We start from the raw sequence: 18826 nt of genomic DNA, 5'->3' as shown, positions 1-18826 counted from the left end.
TGAATGGCAATAGACTGGGAGAAGGGGAAGTGCAACGAGACCTAGGTGTCCTTGTGCACCAGTCGCTGAAGGTAAGCATGCAGGTGCAGCAGGCAGTTAAGAAGGCAAATGGCATGTTGGCATTCATAGTGAGAGGGTTTGAGTACAGGAACAAGGATGTCTTGCTGCAGTTGTACAGGGCCTTGGTGAGACCACACCTTGAGTATTGTGTGCAGTTTTGGTCGCCTTATCTGAGGAAGGATGTGCTTGCCATGGAGGGAGTGCAGCGAAGATTCACCAGACTGATACCTGGGATGGCAGGAATGACGTATGAGGAGAGATTGAGTCAATTAGGCTTATCTTCGCTAGAGTTTAGAAGAATGAGAGGGGATCTAATTGAAACTTATAAAATTCTAATAGGACTAGACAGACTAGATGCAGGAAGGATGTTCCCAATGGCGGGGAATCCAGAACCAGGAGTCACAGTCTAAGGATAAGGGGTAAGAAATTTAGGACTGAGATGAGGAGGAATTTCTTCATCCAGAGAGTGGTGAACTTGTGGAATTCTCTACCACAGAAGGCAGTTGAGGCCAACTTATTAAATATATTCAAGAAGGAGTTAGATATATTTCTTAAGGCTAAAGGGATCAATGGGTATGGGGAGAGAGCGGGAATATGGTATTGAGATAGAGGATCAGCCATGATCATATTGAACGGCGGAGCAGGCTCGAAGGGCCGAATGGCCTTTTCCTGCTCCTATTTTTCTATGTTTCTATGTTTATCCCTCAACCAACATAACAAAAACAGATTATCTGCTCATTTTCACATTGTTGTTTGTGGGATCTTGCTGTGCGCAAATTGGCTGCCGCATTTCCCACATTACAACAGTGATGACACTTCAAAAAACGTTCATTGGCTGTAAAGCGCATTGAGACGTCCAGTGGTCGCGAAAGGCGCTATATAAATGCAAGTCTTTCTTTTTATAGGAAAATGAAAAAAATTAATGTCACTCTTGTACACTGAGCGCACGCATCAAACCTGCCATTTTATTTGCAGGGTACAAAACGATACTGGAGTATAAAAAGCCGGACGGATCTTACGGAATATATTTACATCGCCCCAGCAGCACATGGTCAGTTTGAACTGGTTTGCTTTTATCATGCTTCCCCATACAATTTCTCTTTTGTGCGTTTCCCCATTCATTTGTGGTTCACCACAAGGCCTTGGAGAGGGTGCAGAAAAGATTTACAAGAATGGTTCCAGGGATGAGGGACTTCAGTTACTTGGATAGACTGGAAAAGCTGGGGTTGTTCTCCTTGGAGCAGAGAAGGTTGCAAGGCGATCTGATAGAGGTGTTCAAAATCATGAGAGGTCTGGACAGAGTAGATAGAGAGAGACTGTTCCCATTGGTGGAAGGGTTGAGAACCAGAGGACACAGATTTAAGGTGATTGGCAGAAGAACCAAAGGCGACATGAGGAAAAACTTTTTTACTCAGCGAGTGGTTAGGATCTGGAATTCACTGCCTGAGAGGGTGGTGGATGCAGATTCAATCGTGGCTTTCAAAAGGGAGTTGGATAATTATCTGATGGAAAAAAATGGCAGGACTACGGGGAAAGGGCGGGGGGGTGAGACTAGCTGAAGTGCTCCTGCAGAGAGCTGGCATGGGCTCAATGGGCCGAATGGCCTCCTTCCATGCTGTAACCATTCTATGATTCTATAATATGGTCGTAGTGTGCTCCTGTTTATCCTTAAGTAAGGTAAAAATTTCATATGCCACCGAGGGAAACATAGGGTAGACACTAGCTGAATACAGTAGAGCATCTGCTGGAATTGATTTATATATATGATGAAAGGGGAACGCAAATGGTATTATCACTGATTTACACTGGTTTGTGTATGTTTCAACTAAAGCTAATTAGCATTGCTGTTCAAATGCATTATATTATCGCAAGCTTTGTTTATGATGATTGTCATCTGAGCGAACTTGCCCGCAGATTAATCGCATTAAAAATCGTTTTCAAAAAATATAAATCCACTGCCCGCTGGGATTGTTTGCGTAGAGCAATTTAGCAGAGTTAGAAACATAGAAAAATAGGAGCAGGAGTAGGCCATTCGGCCCTTCAAGCCTGCTCCGCCATTCAACATGATCCTCTATCTCAATACCATATTCCCGCTCTCTCTAGACACAAAAGGCATCAAGGGGTATGGGGAAAGAGAGGGAATATGGTATTGAGATAGAGGATCAGCCATGATCATATTGAATGGCAGAGCAGGCTCGAAGGGCCAAATGGCCTACTCCTGCTCCTATTTTTCTATGTTTCAATGTTTCCTCATATCCCTTGATTCCTTCTGTGTCTAGAAATCTATCTATCTCCTTCTTAAATATATTCAGTGACTTGGCCTCCACAGTCTTCTGTGGTAGAGAATTCCACAGGTTCACCACTCACTGAGTGAAGACATTTCTCCTCAGCTCAATGTCCTACCCCGTATCCTGAGACTGTGACCCCTGGTTCTAGACCCCCCAGCCAGGGGAAACATCCTACCTGCATCCAGTCTCTCTAGCCCTGTCAGAATTTTATACGTTTCAATGAGATCCCCTCTCATTCTTCTAAACTCTAGTGAATACAGGCCTAGTCAACCCAATCTCTCCTCATACGACAGTCCTGCCATCCCAGGAATCAGTCTGGTGAACCTTCGCTGCACTCCCTCTATGGCAAGTATATCCTTTCTTAGGTAAGGAGACCAAAACTGCATAAGCTATCCTTGCTCCTGTACTCAAATCCTCTTGCAATGACGGTCAACATACCATTTGCCTTCCTAACTGCTTGCTGCACCTGCATGTTTGCTTTCAGTGACTGGTGTACAAGGACACCCAGGTCCCTTTCTACATCAACGTTTCCTAATCGATCACCATTTAAATAATGAAAATTGTGGGTTTGGGTTTAACTGTAAATGACAATACTTGAACAAGGCAGGGTGCATGCTCATTACCGATCTATCTTTAGGATGCATTTATTGCTTCACATTTCAGGTTAACCGCATTTATTGTGAAGATACTCTCAATAGTCCGGAGTCAAATCCAGGTTACAGAAGAGCACATTCAGCAATCCGCCTTGTATTTGGTGAATGGTCAGCTGGCAACTGGAGACTTTTATGATCCTCATCCTGTGATTGACAGAAAAATGCAGGTTATGTAAACGTTTGCATTAATCAACATCTCCCGGCCTCTTTGCATGCGTTTCCCTCCTTGTTGAGGTGATCGCCCTGTTAACTTGGGCGGTAGCACAGGAATTAGACAGGCTAAGCTTGTGGGCAATAAGGTAGCAGATGGAGCATAATAAAAGAAAAAGAAAGACTTGCATTTCTATAGCACCTTTCACGGCCACAGGACGTGTCAAAGCACTTTACAGCCAATGAAGTACCTTTGGAGCGTAGTCACTGTTGTAATGTGGGAAATGTAGAGAAATGGGAGGTTATTCACTTTGGTAGGAAGAATAGAAAGCAGAATATATTTTAAATGTTGAGGAACTATTAAATGTTGGTGTTCAGAGAGATTTAGGTGTCCTCGTACAGGAAACACAGAGAGTTAGCATTTAGGTACAGCAAGCAATTAGGAAGGCAAATGGCATGTTGGCCTTTATTGCAGGGGGGTTGGAGTATCAGAGTAAGGAAGTCTTGCTACAATTGTACAGGGCCTTGGTGAGACCACACCTGGAGCACGGTGCACAGTTTTGGTCTCCTTATCGAAGGAAGGATATACTTGCCTTATGATGTTGTGGCAATGACGGAGACCTGGCTTACAAAAGGGCAGGATTGGGTATTAAATGTTCCTGGATATAAAGTGTTCAGGAAAGATAAGGAAGGAAAGATAAGAGGTGGTGTGGCAGTATTGGTTAAGGAGAATTGTACAGTGCTGGAGAGAGAGGATGTCCTGGAAGGGTCAAGGACAGAATCTATATGGCTAGAGTTAAGAAATAATAGAGGGGCCATTACACTACTGGGTGTATTCTACAGGCCACCAACTAGTGGGAAAAATATGGAGGAGCAAATTTGCAGAAAAATTACAGAGAGATGCAAGAACTATAGAGTAGTGATAATGGGGAACTTCAACTCTCCTAGTATAGACTGGGATAGTAATAGTGTTAAGGGCAGAGAGGGGGAAGAATTTCTGAGGTGTGTTCAGGGGAACGTTCTTGATCAGTACGTTTTCGGCCCAACGAGGAAGGAGGCATTGCTGGATCTGGTTCTGGGAATGAGGTAGGTCAAGTAGAGCAAGTGTCAGTAGGTGAACATTTAGGGACCAGTGATCATAGTATCATAAGGTTTTGATTAGCTACGAAAAAGGACAGGGAGCAATCTAGAGTAAGAATATTTAATTGGAGGAAGGCCAATTTCAGGGGGTTGAAAACGGATCTGGCATGCAAAACTGTAATGGAACAATGGGCTGCCTTTAAAGAGGAAATAGTTCAGGAACAGCCGAGGTACATTCCCACTAGGGGAAAAGTGAGGACAACAGAAGTCAGAGCTCCCTGGATGACGAAAGAGATAGAGAGTAAGATGAAGCAGAAAAAGAGCGCGTATGACAGATGTCAGGTCGAGAATACACCAGGGAATCAGGCTAAATATAGAAAGTCCATCGCTGTGCGCCACAAGCCCTTAGTGCCCTGTCGTGGCCCTTTACCGACTGGTGGCAGAAATTTGACTGCACCCTGCGAGGCTGCTGCAGGCGATGTCAGTGCCAGCCTCGCGGGTCGCGAACCGGGCCGACCTCCACTCACAGGGTGGTATTTAAAGGGAGGTGCAGCCGCGACCTATGCTACCATTCTCTTTTTTTGGCCGACCTCCAGGTGGGCCGTGGCGTAGTCCTGGTCGCCATCGCGCAGCCCGGCACTGCGCCGCCCTGGTGGCCTAGTCTGGAGCCATCGGAGAGCCTGCAGAGTGCGCAGCGGCCCTCCGTGTTAGCTGAAGGGGAGGGGCGCTGACACGTGGCAGCGCTCCGTGGAGTCTCGGTTACCGCCCCACCAGGAAGTGGAGCGCCCGAGATTGTGCTCCACTTCCTGTGCGGGGCGGTAAGCCGAATTTAGCGGCAGGTGTGGTACTTCTGCGCCAGGCACTAAATATCTGGCCTTAACTTGGTTACCGCCCCCAAATGGGGCGTAACCTAATTTCGCGCCCATAGTTTAGCTTCGATCAACAACAACAACTTGTATTTATATAGCACCTTTAACATAGTAAAACGTCCCAAGGCGCTGCACAGGAGTGTTATAAGATAAAAAGTTTGATACCGAGCCACATAAGGAGAAATTAGGGCAGGTGACCCGAAGCTTGGTCAAAGAGGTAGGTTTTAAGGAGTGTCTTAAAAGGAGGAAAGAGAGGTAGAGAGGCGAAGAGGTTTAGGGAGGGAATTCCAGAGCTTAGGGCCTTGGCAGCTGATGGCACGGCCACCAATGGTTGAGCGATTATAATCAGGGGTGCTCAAGAGGGCAGAATTAGAGGAGTGCAGATATCTCAGGGGGTTCTGGGGTTGGAGGAGATTACAGAGATAGGGAGGGGTGAGGCCATGGAGGGAATTGAAAACAAGGATGAGAATTTTGAAATCAATGCGCTGCTTAACCAGGAGCCAATGTAGGTCAGCGAGCACAGGGGGTGATGGGCGAACGGGATTGGTGCGAGTTAGGACACGGGCAGCTGAGTTTTGGATGACCTCAAGTTTACGTAGGGTGGAATGTGGGAGGCCAGCCAGGAGTGCGTTGGAATAGTCAAGTCTAGAGGTAACAAAGGCATGGATGAGGGTTTCAGCAGCGGATGTACTGAGGCAAGGGCGGAGTCGGGCGATGTTACGGAGGTGGGAATAGGCGGTCTTTGTTATGCTGCGGATATGTGGTTGGAAGCTCATTTCAGGGTCAAAAATATGACACCAAGGTTGTGAACAGTGTGGTTCAGCCTCAGACAGAACTTAAGGAGAGGGATGGAGTCGGTGGCTAGGGAACGGAGTTTGTGGCGGGGACCGAAAACAATGGCTTCGGCCTTCCCACTATTCAATCGGAGAAAATTTCTGCTCATCCAGAACTGGATGCCGGACAAGGCAGTCCGACAGTTTAGAGACCGTGGAGGGGTCGAGAGAAGAGGTAGTGAGGTAGAGCTGGGTGTCGTCAGCGTACATGTGGAAACTGACGCTGTGTTTTCGAAATGAGTCAGATGTTGAAGCATAATTGCAACCCAGCTCTCCAGGCGGAACGACAGTTTTACACCCCTCACGCAATACTGCTCCTATCCCTTGACTTCAATAGAGAGTAAAATTGTAAAGCGAGTGCTGCACGCAATCCCGTCAATTTACTGAGCGGTGGGTGAGCTTGAAATTGCCCCCAAATGTTCTTCTAAAGCTTCCAGGTCATGAACCCCAGAGGAGTATGGCGGCCGTTTGGTGCCACTTGTCATTTCGCTGTCCAAATTCTATGCGTTCTAGGTGGTCAACGTTTCCTTATTTCTGCACCAAACATACGAACATATGAATTAGGAGCAGGAGTCGGCCACTCGGCACCTCGAGCCTGCTCCGCCATTCAATAAGATCATGGCTGATCTGATTGCTCCACATTCCCGCCTACCCCCGATAACTTTTCACCCCCTTGCTGATCAAGAATCTATCTACCTCTGCCTTAAAAATATTCAAAGACTCTGCTTCCACCTCCCTCTGAGGAAGAGAGTTCCAAAGACTCACGACCCTCTGGGAGAAAAAATTTCTCCTCATCTCTGTCTTAAATGGGCGATCCCTTATTTTTAAACAGTGACCCCTAGTTCTAGATTCTCCCACAAGAGGAAACATCCTCTCCACATCCACCCTGTCCAGACCCCTCAGGATCTTATATGTTTCAATCAAGTCACCTCTTACTCTTCTAATCTCCAGTGGATACAAGCCTAGCCTGCCCAACCTTTCCTCATAAGACAACCTGCCCATTCCAGGTATTAGTCTAGTAAACCTTCTCTGAACTGCTTCCAATGCATTTACATCCTTCCTTAAATAAGGAGACCAATACTGTACACAGTACTCCAGATGTGGTCTCACCAATGCCCTGTATAACTGAAGCATAACCTCCTTACCTTTGTATTCAATACCCTCGCAATAAACGATAACATTCTGTTAGCTTTCCTAATTACTTGCTGCTTCAATCTCACCGCTTCAATCATCTTCATTCTGGCTGCCGCCCCTCCCACCCTTTTTGCTGGCCTGAATCAAAATTCGGTTCACGAATCTAACTTGCTGCCTGGATCGCTCTCGCAGAATATCTGCACAAATCCAACTCAAACTCTGACTCAGAAAGAGAAGCAGGATATAGTAATCTGGGATGTAATGTTTAAGTTATCCACCAGATGGAGCCAAATATTAAGGGTTCACATTCACCAGTATTTAAGATAATGGGTCATGTATTCAATGTCCTGGTACACCAGTTAATACGGTAATGTGGCATTGCATTATGGGTATGACTCAGAGGTGGATCCTCCATCTTGGCTCGTGCAGTAAGAATTATGTGCCTTGCATCCAGCTGGTAAGAGCTATATGTCTCTGCTACACCGTGTAAATAAACAGTTGGGTTTTGTTTCTAACATCTCGCTTCTCTCAGTTTCTGACCTTACCACTCGGATATCACATATTGGCGACGAGGATCAACAGATCACATCTTGACGGAGAAAGAAAAAAAAAAGAGCACTGAATACCGGATCATGGCTGCTACGGTAGGAAAGATCTCTCCTTTTGATGTTCAGACGCAGACCTGGGATGAATACTGCGAGGTGTTGATGCATTTCTTTGAGGCAAATGATATAGATGATGTCAGAAAAAGGTGAGCTATTTTGCTCACTTCCATGGGAAGTCAGGCGTATAGTTTAATGAGAAACTTATGCAGTCCTGCAAAGCCTGGAGACAGAGCATTTGCTGACTTAGTGGCCTTGTTAAAGGACCATTTCAATCCCAGACCGAGTGAGATTGTACAGCGTTTCAAATTTAATTCATGGAACAGAAAACCGGGAGAGACTGTATTGGATTATGTAGCGGTGTTGAGAAAATTGGCACACGATTGCAATTACGGCAACAACCTGAAAGACATGCTGAGAGATAGGCTAGTTTGTGGGATAATGGATGCTCGAATGCAGCGGAGATTATTGTCCGAGACTGGGCTTACATATGAAAAAGCGTTGGAACTTGCTCAAGTCATAGAGACAGCGAACCGAGATGTAAAAGAACTACAAGGTTCAGGCTGGGCAACTACAAAGCAAGTTGGAGGTCAGGTTATTGTGCACAAGTTAAACATGCGTCAGAAACCACAACGTGAGCATGTGAAGGCATGTTATAGATGCAATGGTGATCACCTGGTGAGGGAATGCAGGTTCCTGGAGGAAAAGTGCCACAAGTGTGGGAAAAAAGGACATATAAAACGCGCATGCAGGGCAAAAACAACTGTGGAGGAATACAAACCAAAAGGAGGAGGAAAGCAAAACCTAGGCAGAGAAGTGAAAAAACAGGGAGCACATCACATCAGCGGAGAAGCTGAGAAAGAAGACGACGTGCTCATAATGCATAGCATGGTAGAGAACATTCCAAAAGTGGATCCTATCACTTTGCAGCTGACAGTAAATGACTCTAAGGTCAACTTTGAAGTGGATACAGGATGCGGTGTGACCATAATGAACAGGGAGGAGTACTCAAAATTGTGGAACCGTGCAAAAGTTCCAGAGTTAAAGTCTTGCTCTATACAGCTTAAAACATATACCGGTGAATGAGTGGTGACATTGGGTACAGCTACTGTAACTGTGCAACACAGGGACACCGTGGAACAGCTACCTGTAGTTGTAGTATTGGGTTCCGGACCAAACCTGTTAGGTCGGGGCTGGATATAAGAAGTTAAATTAGATTGGGGAGCAATAAATCAAATAGAGGGAGGCAAACAGTTGTCGTTGCAAGAAGTGTTGATTGAACATGAGAACGTGTTCAAGGAAGAACTTGGCACATTTAATGGACCCCCAGCTAAGATTTATGTAGACAAGGAGGCACTGCCAAGGTTTTTTAAACAACGACCTGTGCCGTATGCCATGAAACCAAAGGTAGAGGTTGAGCTTGATCGTCTTTTGAGAGAGAATATACTGGAACCCGTGAAATGTTCAGAATGGGCAGCTCCCATTTTACCTGTTTTAAAACCGGACACTTCGGTAAGACTCTGTGGAGAGTATAAATTGACAGTCAATAGGGTGTCTAAACTAGAACAGTATCCTATTCCCAAAATAGAGGATCTCTTTGCAAACCTGGCTGGATGGAAGAAATTCACAAAGCTGGATATGAGTCATGCATACTTGCAGATTACACTAGATGAGGAATCCAAGAAGTATGTAACCATAAATACACACAAGGGTTTGTTTACCTATAACCGCTTACCATTCGGTGTCTCATCTAGTCCAGCTATTTTCCAGAGGACTATCGAGGGTGTACTGCAAGGGATCCCACATGTTTCAATCTATCTGGATGACATTCTGGTAACGGGAAGAACCGACCAGGAGCATCTGAGCACACTGAGAGAGGTACTACAAAGATTGGATAAGGCTGGGTTCCGGCTCAAGAGGAGTAAGTGCACTTTCCTGGGGAATGAGGCCGTGTTCCTGGGACACAGAGTGGACACCACCGGGCTCCATCCAATCAAGGAGAAGGTACAAGCACTGCAGGAGGCCCCAGCTCCTATCAATGTGACTGAGTTAAAAGCTTACCTGGGACTGCTAAAATATTATAACAGATTTTTACCAAACTTTGCAACAGTGTTAGCACCTCAAGGGTAATAACCTGAGCCATGAGCGAATTTGGCTAGGACAAATAAAATTAGAGAGTTAAATGCGTGGCTCAAAGACTGGTTTGGGAGAAATGGGTTTTGCTTCCTGGGACACTGGCACCAGTACTGGGGCAGGAGGGAGCTGTTCCATTTGGACGGGCTTCACTTGGCCAGTGCTGGGACTAGAGTCCTGGCGGATCATATAACTAGGGCTGTAGAGAGGGCTTTAAACTAAATAGTGGGGGGGAGGTTCCTATAGAGCAAATAATAAAAATGACAACAGAGAAGGTCATAGACTTAGGTAGCAGTGGGGAAATTAAAAACCAGAGCATGTCAGGAAGGGGCAGAAGGTATGGAGTAAAAGGTAAAGTAATAAAAAGGGCAAAAGCAGGAACTAAGTGTCACAAAACATATTTGAAAGTTCCCTATCTGAATGCACGTAGCATTCATAACAAAATAGACGAGTTAATGGCACAAATAACTACATATGGGTATGATCTTGTGGCCATTACAGAAACATGGCTGCAGGGTGACAATGCCTGGGAATTAAACATACCAGGTTATTTAACGATCAGGAAGGACAGGCAGGAAGGAAGGGGAGGAGGGGTGGCTATGTTAATAAAGGAAGGAATCACTGTAATACAGAGAAATGATATTGGGTCAAAAGATCAGGATAATGAAACAGTTTGGGTGGAGGTAAGGAATAATAAGGGGAAAAAAACATTAGTGGGCGTAGTCTACAGGCCTCCGAACAGTTGCAACTCTGTTGGATGGAGTATCAATCAGGAAATAGTTGAGGCTTGTAATAAGGGAACATCTATAATTATGGGGGATTTTAACTATCATATTAATTGGACAAATCAAATTGGGCAGGGCTGCCTTGAGGATGAGTTCATTGAGTGTATTAGGGATGGGTTTCTTGAGCAGTATGTAACTGAACCGACCAGGGGGAAAGCAACCTTAGATCTGGTCCTGTGTAACGAGACAGGATTAATTAAAAATGTCCTTGTAAAGGATCCCCTTGGAATGAGTGACCATAACATGATTGAATTCCATATTCAATTTGAGGGTGAGAAGGTTGGATCTCAAACAAGCATGCTAAGCTTGAATAAAGGAGACTATGAAGGTATGAGAGTGGAATTGAGTAGAGTGGATTGGGAAAATAGATTAAAGGGTAAGACGATACATGATCAGTGGTGTACATTTAAGGAGTTATTTTACAACTTCCAAAAAATATATATTCCACTGAGAAGAAAAGGGTGTAAAAGAAAAGACAGCCATCCGTGGCTAAGTAAAGACATTAAGGATAGTATTCAACTAAAAACAAGGGCATATAAGGTAGCCAAATCTAGTGGGAGGATAGAGGATTGGGAAAACTTTAAAAGACAGCAACAAATAACAAAAAGATTGATTAAGAAAGGGAAGATTATGAAAGTAAATTAGCAAAAAATATAAAAACAGATAGTAAGAGTTTTTATAGTTATATAAAAAGAAAAAGGGTGGCTAAAGTTTATGTTGGTCCCTTAGAGGATGGGACCGTGAAATTAATGGTGGGAAATATGGAGATGGCAAAAACACTGAATGAATATTTTGTATCAGTCTTTACAATAGAGGACACTAAGAATATCCCAACACTGGACAAACAGGGGGCTATGGGGGGGGAGGAGCTAAACACGATCAAAATCACTAAGGAAGTGGTACTCGGTAAAATAATGGGACTCAAGGCGGATAAATCACCTGGACCTGATGGCTTACATCCTAGGGTCTTGAGGGAAGTGGCGGTCGGGATTGTGGATGCATTGGTAATAATTTTCCAAAACTCCCTGGATTCAGCAAAGGTCCCGGCAGACTGGAAAACTGCTAATGTAACACCCTTATTTAAAAAGGGCAGTAGACAGAAGGCTGGAAACTATAGACCGGTTAGCCTAACATCTGTGGTAGGTAAAAGTTTGGAGTCCATTATTAAGGAGACAGTAACAGGACATTTGGATAATCATAATTTAATAGGACAAAGTCAGCATGGTTTTATGAAGGGGAAATCATGCTTGACAAATTTGCTGGTGTTCTTTGAGGAAGTAACATATAGGGTGGATAAAGGGGAACCAGTGGACGTAGTGTATTTAGGCTTCCAAAAGGCATTTGACAAGGCGCCACACAAAATATTATTGCTTAAGATAAAAAATCACGGGATTGGGGGTAATATTCTGGCATGGATAGAGAATTGGCTATCTAACAGAAGGCAGAGAGTTGGGATAAGTGGTTCATTCTCAGACTGGCAATCAGTAACTAGTGGTGTTCCGCAGGGGTCCGTGCTGGGTCCCCAACTCTTGACAATCTATATTAACGATTTGGAGTAGGGGACCGAGTGTAACATATCAAAGTTTGCAGATGATACTAAGATGGGAGGGAAAGTAGTGAGTGAGCAGGACATAAAAAACCTGCAAGGGGACATAGACAGGCTAAGTAAGTGGGCAGAGATTTGGCAGATGGAATACAATACTGGAAAGTGTGAGGTTATGCACTTGGGCAGGAAAAATCGTAGAGCAAGTTATTATCTTAATGGCAAGAAACTGGAAAGTACTGAAGTACAAAGGGATCTGGGGGTCCTGGTGCACGAAACTCAAAAGGTTAGTATGCAGGTGCAGCAAGTGATTAAGAAGGCCAATGGAATGTTGGCTTTCATTGCTAGGGGGATAGAATATAAATACAGGGAGGTATTGCTTCAGTTGTACAAGGTGAGACTGCACCTGGAATACTGCATACAGTTTTGGTGTCCATATTTAAGAAAAGACATACTTGCTCTCGAGTCAGTACAAAGAAGGTTCACTCGGTTAATCCCGGGGATGAGGGGATGGACATATGAGGAGAGGTTGAGTAGATTGGGACTCTACTCATTGGAGTTCAGAAGAATGAGAGGCGATCTTATTGAAACATATAAGATTGTGAAGGGGTTGGATCGGGTGGATGCGGGGAGGATGTTCCTGATGATGGGTGAAGCTAGAACTAGGGGACATAGAATAAGGGGCTGCTTTTTCAAAACTGAGATGAGGAGGAACTACTTCACTCAGAGGGTGGTAGGTCCATGGAATATGCTGCCCCAAAAGGCTGTAGTAGCTACATCATTACATAAATTTAAAACAGAAATAGACAGTTTCCTAGAAGTAAAGGGAATTAAGGGTTACGGGGAGCGGGCAGGAATTTGGACATGAGTTTAGGTTTGGATCGGTCATGGCCCTGTGGGTAGCGGAGTGGGCCCAGGGGCCATGTAGCCTGATCCTGCTCCTAGTTCGTGTGTCTAATTCTGTTAGTTTCAGGAGATAGCTCTGTGATAGAGATTGGCGTTTAGGATCAGATCAACCATGATCTTATTGAATGGCGGAGCAGGCTCGAGGGGCCGATTGGCCTACTCCTGCTCCTATTTCTTATGTTCTTATGTTCAAACTTCTACACAAGGAGACACAGTGGCAGTGGGAAGTGGAACAGAGGGATTCATTTGAACAGTCCAAGAAACTGATGCTGTCCTCGGATGTGCTGGTTCACTACAATGCAGAGAAAAACATAATTCTCTCTTGTGATGCTTCACCTTACGGGGTGGGGGCGGTTCTTTCACACAGCTTGGAAGATGGCACAGAAAGACCAATAGGGTTTATGTCTCGAATTCTGACACCAGCAGAAAAAACTATTCCCAGTTAGATAAAGAGGGGTTAGCAGTAATGTTTGGGTTACAGAGGTTTCACAAGTACATATATGGCAGGAAATTCACCATATGCACCGATCATAAACCTCTTCTATCTCTTTTTAATGAAATGAAAGCAGTGCCACAAATGGTGTCACCCCGGATCCAGAGGTGGGCAGTGACGTTGAGGGCATATGAGTATGTTGTGGTGGTACCACTGGTTGTCCCTTACATTGAGACACATAATTCCCTTTAACTTACCTTAATGTATGTTTAACTTTCCTTTTGGGGCCGTTGCCCTTTTAACTTACCTGTTGGGGCCATATCCCCTTTAAGACGCGCCCTAGTGCGCTGACGTCACGTACAACGTGATGTGCATGCGCCAGCACAGCCCGGACTAGCGTCTTCGGCCTCAACGGCCAGCCGACGGGAGCGACGCGATCTTCCGCTCCCGCGGCAAGCACCGGCATAGCCCGGCCTAGCATCTTCGGCCTCAATGGCCAGCCGACGGGAGTGACGCGATCTTCCGCTCCCGCGGCAAGCACCGGCACAGCCCGGCCTCCCGACTTCGGCCTCAATGGCCAGCGACGCAACGACGCACGTCACGTGACGTCCTAAGCGCGGGAAATGCGAACAACGTGATGACGCCACAACACAAATGCGATGCCGTCATCACGCTCCCCACAGGACTGTGAACTCAGTCCTCGTGGAGTCCCCGCTGGGACAAGACCTACACCACGGTGCTCCTACAGTCAGCCATCTTACCTACTATCTTACCTGCTGTAATTAGCCTGTTCCTGTAAATAAACAACTTATTTATAGTTCGCCGAAGTCAAACTCTCTTATTTAGTGGCGATCTACATGAACCGCTACATTGATGACCCAACGACGTGAGTACAGGAGTTCATCAATTCCAACGCTACAATTGGTGAACCCGTATCTGTGAACGATTGTCATGGTAGCAACGCGCAGCCTGATCCTCGTCTTCCCACAAGACGACCAACGCGCAACCGACGAACAACCACGGAACAGCAACCGCCTAACACCGATTCCACCACAAGCGACCCCGTCTTTGCGAACGTCTTCGCAATGGAAGCACAGCTTGGAGGTGAGCCCATTTTTCACGAATGATTTCACAGAGGTAGAGCATGACCAACGGCAACCGTCATCCACCAGCGCTACAATTGGTGGGTTTGTGAACGTCTTTCACAAACGAAGCACGCTATGGAAGCATCAGCTGTTCTGCTGTCGCTACCGCAATCTAGGGAGCCACGGTCTCCCTCGTGCTTTATGAAGGAAGAAGCCCTGTTCGCCGAGAACATCGATGCGGCACAGACCACGCACGTGCTCACGGTCTCCGTATTCGACTCTTCTACCGCCACACGGATCGTCCGCCTCTACATCCACAGCGACAGCAAGTATACATCTCTCCAAGCGCGGGGTACAGCATGTTCGGGCCCACAAAATCGGAGCACGCCCCACGGGGATACCACGAGGACTCACCCCCGCAAAACACGAGGACGCACTCCTCGCGCACGAGGACACATCCCTCGTGAACACCGACGACTCCTTCTCCGCCGACGACGCACCAGCCCTTCAGCCTGCTGGTTGTGTTAAAAGGTAAGTTAAACATACATTAAGGTAAGTTAAAGGGAATTATGTGTCTCAATGTAAGGGACAACCAGTGGTACCGCCACAATGTCATTGTTTACAAGGCGGGCAAGTATCATGGGAACGCAAATGCCTTGAGCCGTCTTCCATTGCCAGGTACACCTATCCGTGCAGCTCCAGAGGACAGAGTTTTGATGTTGGAGGACACGGACACGGCAATTGTGACCGCAGAACAAGTAAGGACATGGACCTGTAAAGATCCATACTGTCTAGAGTCCGAGAATATGTGATGAGGGGTTGGCCACAGCATCCGGAAGGGACTGATTTCACACCTTACAGTGTCAGGAAGACGGAGCTGGGTGTGCAGGATGGTTGCGTGTTGTGGGGAGCACGAGTGATTATTCCACAGCCAGCACGACAGTCTATCCTAGGGCAACTACATCAGTGCCATCCTGGAGTTTCGCATATGAAAGCCTTGGCAAGAAGTTACTTGTGGTGGCCAAAGCTAGATGTGGAGATAGAAAATCTAGTCAAGACATGCAGCACTTGTCAAGTACACAGGAAGGCACCAGCAGCGGCTCCTCTCCACCCCTGGGAGTGGCCGGATAAACCATGGAGAAGATTACATGCAGATTATGCGGGTCCATTCATGGGAAAGATGTTCCTCATAATCATTGATGCCCATTCCAAATGGATGGATGTTTATCCTGTAAATTCTGCTTCATCTGCTATTACTATAGACTGCCTGTGTAGGAGTTTTAGTAATCAAGGGCTACCGGAGATCGTAGTAAGTGACAATGCCACGTGTTTTGTGAGTAGAGAGACAAAAGAGTTCATGAGAAACAATAGCATAGTGCACATGACCTCAGCTCCATATCATCCATCTTCAAAAGGACTTGCGGAGAGAGCCGTACAAACATTTAAGGAGATGATGAAAAAAAGTGCGGAAGGGAGTTTGGCAGCCAAGGTGTCACAAGTTCTGTTCAGCTACAGAATAACACCTCAATCTACCACAGGACTCTCTCCTGCTGAGCTGTTGTTAGGACGTCGACTACACTCCACTCTTGACCTGGTTCACCCAGATCTAAAAAGGAAGGCGGAAAACCGACAAATCAAACAAAAGGAGAGCCATGACAGAAGGACAAAGAGCTGCAGTTTTGGAGAAGGAGATGTGGTCCTTACCAGGAATTTCAGTTATTGTCCAAAATGGATTCCTGGCATCATAGACTCCATGACCGGTCCAGTATCATATACGGTCATGGTGGGAACTGGTCAGGTAGTACGCAGACATGTAGATCAGATACTGACCAGGCAAGGGGAAATCAAAATGGAGGTTCCAGAGGAGATGTCGGAGGACAAGTTGGCCCCCAGTTATCCAAATGCTTCGGTGGTACCACCACTACGAACAGAGCCATTTACACCTGGACTCCTTCGTCAAGAGGAAACCATCGTAGCAGAGTCAGATACTCTGAGTACTGCTCAGGAGCAGCAGGTGGCTCTACCACAACCAAGCAGGGACTTGACTGTAAGACGTTCACCAAGGGCTCACAAGCCACCAGAGAGATTGATAACGACCTGCTAGATTCATTCAGTATGGACTATCATTAAAGGAGTTTCCTTATGGGACTTTTTAAGGATGTTGCTTAGAAATTAATGTTCAACTTAAGAGGGGAGGGATATAGTAATCTGGGATGTAATGTTTAAGTTATCCACCAGATGGAGCCAAATATTAACGGTTCACATTCACCAGTATTTAAGGTAATGGGTCATGTATTCAATGTCCTGGTACACCAGTTAATATGGTAATGTGGCATTGCATTATGGGTATGACTCAGAGGTGGATCCTCCATCTTGGCTCATGCAGTAAGAATTATGTGCCTTGCATCCAGCTGGTAAGAGCTATGTCTCTCTGCTACACCATGTAAATAAACAGTTGGGTTTTGTTCCTAATATCTCGCTTCTCTCAGTTTCTCACCTTACCACTCAGATATCACAAGAATAAATGTGATCATGGCTGGGATGCTAACATGTCCACTTCATTGACGTTTCCCAGGCACTGAGCACATGAGTTGCCCTGAAGCGAAACATCACATTGGCCACGAAAGGAGAAAATTCATTTCTCCGCAGTGGAAAAATGTGCGCTGCCAACCCAGTGTGCAATTCATTTGCCAGAAGAACAACTGCCATGGAAGGAGTTCTGCGAAGATTCACAAGGCTGATCCCTGGGATGGCAGGAATGACGTATGAGGAGAGATTGGGTCGATTGGGCTTATACTCGCTGGAGTTTAGAAGAATGAGACGGGATCTCATCGAAACTTATAAAATTCTGACAGGTCTGGACAAACTAGGTGCAGGTAGAATGTTCCTGATGGAAGGAGAGTCCAGAACCAGGGGTCATAGTCTAAGGATAAGGGGTAAGCCATTTAGGACAGAGATGAAGAATTTCTTCACCCAGAGAGTGGTGAACCTATGGAATTCTCTACCACAGAAGGCGGTTGAGGCCAAGTCTTTAAATATATTCAAGAAGGAGTTCGATATATTTCTTAGAGCTAAAGGTATCAAGGGATATGGGGAGAAAGCAGGGACAGGGTACTGAGTTTGGATGATCAGCCATGATCTCATCAAATGGCGGAGCAGGCTTGAGGCACCGAATGGCCTACTCCTGCTCCTATCTTCTATGTTTCTATGTAACAGTAGCGCACTGGTAACGCAAATTTTTTTTTTTATCGAATAGTGAGAGCGACGTCTTGCCCAAACTAATTACCTCACTGTTGGTCTTTTGATTTATTTATTTTAGGGTGGAATTGGTGAACTAGAAAGCGACATTTCCATGACAGCCTTTGTTACCATAGCACTGATGCATTCCCTGCCTGCCTTTCAGCAAGATCCTGATCAAGAGCAACAAGTGGTAAGTCTCAATCATATGTGTTTATCCAAGCATTGTGTTTGTATGTTTGTCGCAGAGGTGACGATGAAGTGAATGGAAATTAAAAATCGGGAGAGAGATAAAACGGGCTGCAGACTCGCTATCGCCAGTTTCACACCATCGCTTAAAGTGAAAATTACCCCCAGAGACACAGGGTAAAATTCAACTCCGAGTGGGGCACAGAACGGGCGATAGTGGCTCTACCGCCTATTATAAATTCCGTCTGATTTTCCTTATCATTGACATCAGGTCCAGTGAACCATTTCAATATTTTAGAAACTTAGGGCTGGATTTTGTCAGCCCTGCGGAGGCAGGTGTGGAGGCGGGACTGCCGGGAAAATGGCAGAATCCTGGGGCAGGTGCCCAACCCGCCTCCGTGCCATCTTGCCGGGAGGCGGGTAGCCGTCCCGGGCCGAGTCCCATCTCCTTGGAGGTGGGAAGGGATTACAGCCACTGAACTGCCTGTTAACAGGTAGTTAACAGGCAGAAAATAGGACTATCCCCATTTTACCTACACAAGTGCGGGCTTCCCGAAGGCTCCGAAACCTGCCAGGGTCACCGAGACAAGTAGTGGGTCTGCGGGGTGAAAAAGAGCGCTGTGGAGGTAGGTGATGGGTGCAAGTGTGGAGAGGTGAGTAGGTGAGGTAAGTGGAAAGTGTTCGAAAAAGTTTACTTACCTTAGTCTCTCCCTGCAGGCTTCAATCGGTGGGGATGCGGAGAGTCTCGCATTCTCCAATGCAGCAACCATCTAATTTCTGCAAAAGAAAGAGGTTTGATGAGGTCTTGAATACAATAACTCATCAAACTACAGAGAATGTCAGTGT

At 45.9% G+C, this 18826-nt stretch overlaps 1 long non-coding RNA gene across 1 annotated transcript; it reads left to right on the top strand.

Annotated features, from left to right (window-relative positions):
- The first annotated feature begins 1032 nt into the window (after nt 1-1032).
- On the top strand, nt 1033-17978 carry LOC147095714 (uncharacterized). Its single transcript, XR_015074818.1, has 3 exons — nt 1033-1111; nt 3012-3168; nt 17874-17978. It is a non-coding gene; the product is annotated as an uncharacterized LOC147095714 (long non-coding RNA).
- The last annotated feature ends 848 nt before the right edge of the window (nt 17979-18826 follow it).

Source organism: Somniosus microcephalus, unplaced genomic scaffold (genome assembly GCF_052327205.1).
Source record: "Somniosus microcephalus isolate GS21.2 unplaced genomic scaffold, FLI_Smic_1.0 unresolved_chr1, whole genome shotgun sequence".
Lineage (NCBI taxonomy): Eukaryota > Metazoa > Chordata > Chondrichthyes > Squaliformes > Somniosidae > Somniosus > Somniosus microcephalus.
This window is presented reverse-complemented; position numbering and strand designations above follow the sequence as displayed.